Source organism: Nannospalax galili, unplaced genomic scaffold, assembly GCF_000622305.1.
Source record: "Nannospalax galili isolate Female #2095 unplaced genomic scaffold, S.galili_v1.0 scaffold1191, whole genome shotgun sequence".
Taxonomy (NCBI): domain Eukaryota; kingdom Metazoa; phylum Chordata; class Mammalia; order Rodentia; family Spalacidae; genus Nannospalax; species Nannospalax galili.
In genome coordinates, this window is record NW_008330570.1 from 4331111 (window position 1) to 4340290 (window position 9180).

A 9180-nucleotide genomic window follows, 5' to 3' on the forward strand; every position below is an offset into this window, starting at 1 on the left:
TCTCTCTCTCTCCAGTCAACCCAGAAATGCCAGATATAGTATATGGAGGCATGCACTCTACCATTGCACTCTCTCCTGTTTCCTTCCCTCCCAGCCTATACTTTACTTTTGTCATGAACTATGTTAAAATTCAGTCCCACACACATACATAGTTAAGCCCAGAACAGTTACTCACTTTCTTTTGTAAGCTTTCTCCAAGATACATAGTTTCCCACACATTGTAGATTAAAGATAGCCGTATTCTACCTCTTCTTTCTTTTTCTTTGTTCACACAAGACACGTGCTTCACCTTTACCTAGGACCTTAGTTGGATGTATAATTCTCTTTGACCAATAAGATGCAAGAGATGTGAAACTGCATAGCTACTACGCTTGGACCTCCTCAAGTCTTACTTTCTCAGAGTTGGAATTCTTGTCTTGGAACACAGCCATCATGCTGTGTGGATTTGAATTCTTGTAGAGAGGCCACAAGGAAGAGATTTGAGGAGCTCTGGCTGACAGCCCAGCTGAGCTGTACCCTCCAGCCAGCACCTGCTGCTAGCTACATAATTGAGCCATCTTGGACATTATAGCCTCATTGTGCCTTCTGAAGACTGTGCAACCAGCCTATGCCATGTATAGCAGAACTGCCCAGCTGAGACCATTTCCTACTTAGAGTTGTGAGAGGTTATAAATGGTCATTATCTGAGGCCACTGAGTTTAGGGTAAGGTTTGGAACACAGTAGTAAATAGCTGAAGGACTTCCTATATCTTTTCATCTCTTAGCCTTAACCTGAACACTTAATCTTCTCAACATTATGTGCGTATTCAGGTACATAGTACATAGCAAAGACCTAGTGACTATTAAGTGTAGGTATACAATCTCTTCACCCCAAGAAAGTGGTTTTAGAGAAATGTCTGCTAAACACATGCTTTTAATGTTTTCAGGTCATTTAGGGGTTATCACAGGTCTTCCTGAGCTACCACAATACCAAGTTACAAGAGAAGCATGGTGTTGCACATGGTTCTGTACAATTCTGATGCTCACATATCCTACTCATGTCTCAGGACCCCTCTATAGGCCTCACAACAATATAAGTAGCCAGTTTCCAGTTGTCAAGACTAGAGAAGGATCTTTTCTGTCTCCAAACTAGGTTATTCTATGTTATAATCTTGAGGATTCAAGTGCAACGGCTCTGATAATGAAGGCTGCTACAGTTTCTTAGCAAAAGGCTTGAGAGAACATTAGTCCATTTCAGGGGCTCATTCCATTCCAGTGATAATCATGAATTTTGAGCTTTCATCCAGAGCAAGTTTTTGTCTTATATTTTAATAGGTCTCATGTCTTCTCTGCCTAGGTTAAATAACAGACCTATTTCTTCAATTTTCACTATCACAGGAATATTGAGGTACCTTCTAAGGAAATGTTTTGATAAAAAAAAATTTAAACAACGTATTTTATACCTAGATATTTTCTTATTATTTTCAAAATATTTTAAATATATAACCTCCTTTATATCATTCTTCTCAGGAATAAAATTCTATATTTGGGTCTCTTAAGGTCTGCCATCCAAGTGAAACAGGGAGAAAGAGGGTCTCCTAGAGGGTTCTTGGTCTCATTCATAAAACAATTTAAGAACGGACCCAAACATAAGCTTTTAGGATAATATTGTTAGAATTTTAAGAAAAATCCTCAGGGCAGGCGAGCTGGTCATCTTGACAGCTGCCCTGAGGAGGAGAATGATGGGGAGAAGGGAAGAAAGCCATGGAGCCAGGCAGGTTTAGAGCCTGCGTGGAGGTCAGACATGTGCATGACTGGCAGTCACATGACTGGGAGAAGGAAGCTTTAGAGAAAAAGTAAAGAAATGGGAGATGCCAGGGCAGCCCAAAGCATTAGAGAAAGCATGTTTGGAAAAGGATATGAAGAAGAAAAAGGAGAGATTATGCTTTTCTGAAGAATTCAGAAAAGTGAGCAGACTTAACAGAGATCTATATGTCTGTGACTGGTCTAGAAGCACTGCACTGTGAAGCAGGATTCCAGGCAGGAAAAGTCACTATTTCATTAACACACTGGGCATTCCACCCATCTATTTAGCACAACTTAAGGTGGCCCTGCCTTCCTAGGGGTGGTCCTATGACCAAGTGATTGACCAGTGAAACTGGAAAGGTGGATCGTCCAACAGATAGACTAGAGATTTTATAGTCTTGACCAGTTAAACGTATGGGGCTATTTGCTATTCTAACACAAGGATGGGCATGGTTTAAGGCTATTGATCTGGCATATTTGGCATGGTTTTCTCTCACGTTTCTCCAGTCCATTGTTTTAACTCTCAGTCATTCCTAAAGGCAGGAAGTATACAGATGTATTTTAGTCTGAGACTTAGACTTACTAATCACTTTCCAACAATCACTTAGAAAAAGAAACAGCATTGTTGAAGTTCTGCAATTATGCAAATCCACAAGAGAGGAAGTTTTTGCATGCCTTCCTTCCCCTGTGAAGCACAAGGGTTTAGAGAGGAGATGAGTGTCAAGTAGGCCCAGGTGAGTAACTTGCTTAGAAGCATCAGCCTTCTCCAGAGTATCTTGTTCCCTTTGTGAAACCAGAAGTAGAAACTTGGCTGCTGATGACTTCTCTGCGATGGGTAAACACCACCAGCTTTAGGAAATTAAATCATTTAGACTGCATATACCTCTGTTAACTGTGCAATATAATTTGATTCACTGCTCATTCCAGAAACATTACTCTCCATTCTATAAGTCCTTCCATAGAAAATGTCTGACCACTCACAAATCTTTTTAAATATTTTCTACCCTCACTCCCAAGAAGTGATTATGGTGAAACAAAACTGAAATGAAAGTAAAGGGTATATTAGAGCAAAGCCAGCATGGAAACCTCTCACAGTATGTGTTTGCTCCAAGATAAGCTGTTGATTTCGAATTCAAGTTCTGACACTCAGCACACAATTTGAGCCACCCAGCTTCTCAACATCCAAATTAATATATTAGAATAATTATAATATTTAACAACTTCACCTCCTAAGAGATAAGTATAATGTGCTTAGCACATAAGTGTCCAACAAAGTGTTATTATCCACCTTATATTCCACAGATTGCTTAAAAACAGACATGTTCAAGACTCTTCTAGGCAGAAGCAAGGACAGGACACTGTTTAGCTCTGCAGAGGCACACAATCTAGTTAGGGAAATGTGGTGATAATTTTATAAAATAACTTCATTGAGCCATGAAAAGCCCATGGAGCTGATAAAATACAATTTCTAGATGTACTTATAAGATTGTTTTATAAAAAAATCACATTCTAATCAATAAACCCCAAAATGAACATATATCCTAACCTAAGTAGCTTGGTACCATCCAATTCACTGACAGAACAGAAGGCAGAGGAAGGATGCTGTCCCTCTAGCTTTGACAAAACATTCACCTCCTGCCCTCAGATACCAATGCTGCTGGTCCTCAGGTCTTAGCAAGCTGACCAGAATGTACCAGCAGTTTCTATATCTCTTCAGCAGATCCTGGGACTTCTCAGACTCCACAACTGTCAAATCCAATTCTCCTAATATATACTATAAACAGTAAATATCATGCAAAGGAAACAAAACCACAAAGGAAATGGATGCTGAGTGGGGATGATTGTAGGACAAGACTTCTTAGAAGTGGAAGACTTTAAACAAGAACAGTTTTCTGTCTTTTCTTCTTTTTTAAAAAAATTAAATGTATTTTAATTTTTTTAACAGACTTAATTCACTTTAATTTTTCTCATATAAAAACACTATGTAATAGTCACAGCTGGAGCCTGGATCCCTTGCACAAAGACTCTGCTGTGGGTTTTCACAAGATAGTCAGTGACTTTCTATTAAGGAGACATGATGAAGACAGTCTCTTTCCAGAGGTCGGGAGTCAGGTAGCTGTAGGTCTTGGAGATGGCATCAAAGGAAGGCAACCTTGGTGAAGTTGTCCAGGCTGGCAGTGCAGACCCTGGCTGATGTGTAGCATTCAGCAGCAGCAGCTTTTTGGGCACAGGAACAGAGACAATGCCTGTCCTCCGAGGGCAGGAATGAGGAGCACCAGCACAGAGTCACAGTGGCCTGTCACCTTACATGAAACAGCGTGGCGTTGGCCAGTCTTGTTTCCCCAGTAGCCTCTCCACACAGGGAAAATGAAAAGTTTGGCCAAGATGATGAGCCCTCCAATGGCAGTAGCTACCTCCTTGGAGAACTTAACATCCAGACCTATATGACTGTTGTAGTCCCCAATACCAACAAAAGTCTTGAACCTAGTCTTCCGGCCAGATTGGGTCTGCTTCTGCACTGGCATGATCTTTAAAACCTCATCCTTAAGGGATGCTCTCAGGAAAAAGTTAATAATCTCTGATTCCTTAAAGGGCAAGGAGAACAGATGGATCTCCTTCAGGGATTTGAACTTCATGTCCTTGGCCAGATGACCCAGCATGGTGATTGGGAATCACTTGTCTTCAGCTTTGCCTCCATGAGCCCCAAGACCTTGAACATGGCCATGGAGACCACTACTAAATCCTCCACCAAAGGCACTGCAGCCTCCCAAGTTTGGAGCCCTGGGTCCTCTGGGCCCTCCCACTGCAGTGGCACCATCCTTCATTTGCTGTTTCCACAAAGAAGCTTTTATTTTTCTTTTATGATTATGAGTGTTTTGCCTGCGTGAATGTAGGTGTACCCATGCATGCGATGCTTGTGGAGGCCAGAAGAGGGTAATGGGTTCACTGGAACTGGAATTCCAGGTGATTGTTAGCTGTCGTGTGGGTACAGTAGCCAAACCCAGGTTCTCTAGAAGTGCAGGCAGTGCTCTTAGTTGCAAAACCGTTTCTCCAGTCCCAAAGACAGCTTTCTTACACAGAGACAGAAAGAGAACAGAAATACACAAAAGCAGAATCGGGTGGTGTGAAATGTCTGACTTTCTACAAAGGCAAGGTTATATTGACCAATTTCCTATATTCAACCCATCCATTGAAAAGGTTGCTGAGTTCTAAATGTCCACTGTATTCTCTTCCAACTTCAATGCTCGAACACACATAAGTAAACCTGAGAATCCAAACTAAACGGATTCAAAAGAAATGACCAGGAAAACACTCTGTGAAGGTGTTTTAAGTGTTGAAATGTAGACTAGGGGAGATCAGTCCTGGACTATGGGCATTTCTGAAATCTGATGAGAGTCTTCAACATGAGTGATAAGAAGTGACAATTCAAAGGGCTGGAGAGATGGCTCAGCAGTGAAAAGGATTTGTTGCTCTTACAAAGGACCAAAGTTTGGATTCCAGCATCCATGTTAGGACGTTGACAACTGCCTGTAATTCTGTCTCCAATGGCATGCCCACCCCACCCCCCAATAAGTATAAATTGAATCTCAGAAAAAGATCAACCTTATGAATATGCATGGACAAACATCAGAACTGTACAGCTGTAAACTGAACTGAACATATCTTGCCAGCTCTCTCCCTTTTTTTATCACTCACACTCTTGGACGCTGTTTTAGCATTGAATTCTGAGTGAGACACATTAGAATGGAATTTAAAGTTAGACCAAATTATGATTTTGACAAATATAATGCTAACAGTAACTGTCATTAGAAATGAGTTTCCAGTTTTCTGGTTTTTACTACATGCTCGTTCTCACATAAATACACATACATAAATATTTCAAGCTAAAGGGGGCTAGAGAGATGGCTCAGCAGTTAAGAGCACTGACTGCTCTTGCAGAGGACTGTGGTTCATTTCCCAGCACACACATGGCAGCTAACAACCGTTCATAACTGCAGTTCCAGGGGCTCCCACGCACTCTTCTGATTCTGCCAGCATTGTACAACACGAGTGTACTTACACACATGCAGGCAGTATACTCATACACATAACATTTTTAAAAAATTAATGAAATATTTTAAAAAATCAAACTAGAAACTGAAACTGAGAAAGGAGCCCGTGACAGAAAGATAGGGAAGGAACTAGAACACCGTGTGATAGAGAAGTAGAATGGCAAATACCAGGTTTGGAAGAGTACAAACAGAAATGAGGGGGCAGCAAGACAGGAGGGAAGAAGGATGGGGTGGAGCAGCCAAATGTAAGAATGTATGAAAATGCCACCAGGAAAGCTGTTACTATGTAAGTTAATTCAAAAATAAAGGATTAAGTTCACATTTGCCTCCAAAAGCAAAACTAGTTTGGAAGTAGAATTAGTACCTCCTCATCCCTAGAAGACAAAAGAGCCAGTACAGTCAATAACATGCATGGCTCAGTGTCATGTCTTCACCTGATGCAGAACAAAGTTCTGACAACCAAAAGCTAGATAATCTTAGCCAAAGCCTTAAGCATAGGATGAAACGGTGAAAAACTAAAATACCTTAAAAAATATTCATTTTGACAAAAGAGAAAAATCATTTGAATTTAAGTCACTTGGCTAGCTGATGTCTATCAAGAGACTAGGGTAAAAGTGGACTGAGTGTTAAAGGAAAGCCAGGGTTTCTGGAGTGGGAGATTCAAGACACACTTTCTTCAGTGCTGCTTTGGACTTTCTTCCCCCCATAAGCTTTCAAATTTCAATCACTACCCCACTGAGTCTGGGGAGAAATTGATAAAGAAAATAATATAGCAGACAATCACCAGTGAATTGAATTTGAGCACAATTGAGATGAACAGCAGTGTTTAAAAATAGAATCATTTCAGAAATGGGCTTAAGGGAGAGCTTCTCTCTCTCTCTCTCTCACTCTCACTCTCTCTCTCTGTCGGTCTCTTATGTATAGCTTAAATTTTTGAGACAAAAAAGAGATTTGAATTAGAAGGGCAGGCAAATGGCAGGTGGGCAAGTAGAGGGAAGATTATACATGAACTTAGCTGTTTACTTAATTCCCCTCAGTGTCAGTTCTTTTGACACTTTTAAAAAATACCTGAGATGCATTAGAAATAAAAATTGCTAAAATAAAATGATGTCACCTATAGTCACAGGTGAATTGAATTTTTCCACTTGGGCTGTGATACGTAAAAGCCTTTTCAAGACTCGTGTGTGTGTGTGTGTGTGTGTGTGTGTGTGTGCACGTGCTCATTCTGTGGTGTATAAAATCACCGAAATTTTAAGAAAGAAAAACAGAATTATAAACTCATAGTCTTAAACTGAAAAAGAACTTGGAATTTATCTACTCTATTTCCCAAATTGGGCTGGACAACTGGACTCCTCAACAAAACTTGGAAATGTTATAGTTTCAGCTCTTACTCAGGCCCTACTAAACCAGAGATTCCAAGTCTGAGACTCTGGAAAGCATAGTTGAAAAGCATAGTTGAAAAACATTAAGATTGATGTTTGAATCTACTCATTTAATGCATCATTCATGATTTCTAGAAGAAAGAACCCATGTCATCAATGTAGAGGTTACACAGCTATTTACTGACAAAGCACAGAATGGAAACCACTGTTACCGGATGCTGCTACACTGTACCAAAGAGAGGGAAAGAAAAGGTTGTATATGGCCCCAGAGCAATCAAGATTAAAAAAAAAAAAAACCCTCCTCAGCCAAGTGTTGACATTCCCATGTGACTTGATGTGCAGCTCTTGATTAGTGATTCCCAGGACCAGGTAGGAAGTATCCAATCTCCTAAAGGCTGAAACTAAAACTCTGGAAATCTGCATCACCCCCTGCAGAATGGCAGTGCTCTCTCTGGCTCAGGTCTTCAGAAGACAAACACATTGAAGAAAAATTTCTCTAATGGCAGACCACAGCCTTGAAATGAGCTCAGGCAGACAGAAGAGGATACATGTGCAAGGTCTCCCCCAAAAGGCACTAGTAGGCTAAGACAGAGAAGAGCTAATGCCTGTAAATATCTGGATAACAAGCCAAATCAACATTTCCTGTAAGCAGCTCTTTCTAATTTAGGAAGCTGCTCCTGCCAGTAACAGATTCTCAAATTTCAAAATGACCTTAAAATTCGTTTGATCCAACCTTTCATCAAAGCAGGAATCTTGCCCACAACAGGCATGTGACACAGCAGGCACAGGCAATGTGAGGAGCTCACTATTTTTAGGTAACAAATTCTGGTGTCTGTTGTCTCCTTTTTCATTGCTAGAAAAAGAAATTCACCTGTTAACATATAAATACGATTCTTCTCTTCCATTTACAATGTTTTTATGTTCCTCCCAGAGGCTTCTTCCTTCCCCCTTTCTTCTCTTTCTTCCTCTTTCATTTTTGTCTCTCTCCTTCCCTCCTTCCAGCCCTCCCACCTCATCTGTCTTCTTCCCTCATTCCATCCTTCCTTCCCCATCTCTCTCTTCTTTCTCCCTCCCCAATCTTGCTCTCTCCCTTCCTTTCTTCCTCTGATTCTTCCTTTGTTTCTTCCTTTCTTTATTACAAACTATGTTTGTTTCCTATACAATATAGCAGCTTTTCAGCTATTTGCAGAATGCTATCAGATGACCCCCTTCCCTGCCTCTTCTCAAAGTCACAGAAGTACTCTGACTGGTCCCTAGTATGTCAGTCTGCTGTGTATATTGCTAGCACAGCAACCACCACATCTCAGTTGACTCTGGGGCATCTCTCAGCCCTTGGACTCCTCTCTTCTAGACATTGTGAAGCTATTACTCCCTCCTGCACTCCCACTCTCAGCACAGTATATGCCACAGACCAGGTATTCGAATATTGTTAGTAACTAAATCACACCTCATCCTACATTCAATCTCCTTCTTTTTGAGGATACATATCTTAAATTCTTTGAGCCGATAGATTTCTTAACATAATTCTTTTTCTGCTTATTTTATTTAATCATTTTCATTTTATGTGTGTCTTTTATGAGTGTATTACCTGTATGTATGTAAGTGTACCCATGTCATGCAATGCACGAGGAGGTCAGAAGAGGACATCAGATACCCCTGGAACTGGAGTTACAAATGGTTGTTAGCCACCATGTGGGTGCTGGGAATTGAAGTCAGGTCCTCTGCCAGAGCAACCAGTGCTTTTAACTGCTGAGCCATCTCTCTGGCCCCTTAATTATTTTTTTGCTTGACATTTACCATGATATCCATTCTACAGTACTCAATTAACATTGTCAAGTTAATTTGAAATGACAAAGTCATCCAGATTCTTTATAAATCTTAATATTGTCCTCTTTGGACATGAGATAGCTTTAAAGGCTATTTAGTGCTACCTGTTTGTGCCTAAGTATAGGATCATCTAC

The 9180-nt window shown here is 40.6% G+C and overlaps 1 pseudogene; it reads right to left on the reverse strand.

Annotated features, from left to right (window-relative positions):
- Positions 1–3765: 3765 nt before the first annotated feature.
- LOC103746692 lies at positions 3766–4610 on the reverse strand (annotated as a pseudogene).
- Positions 4611–9180: the final 4570 nt, after the last annotated feature.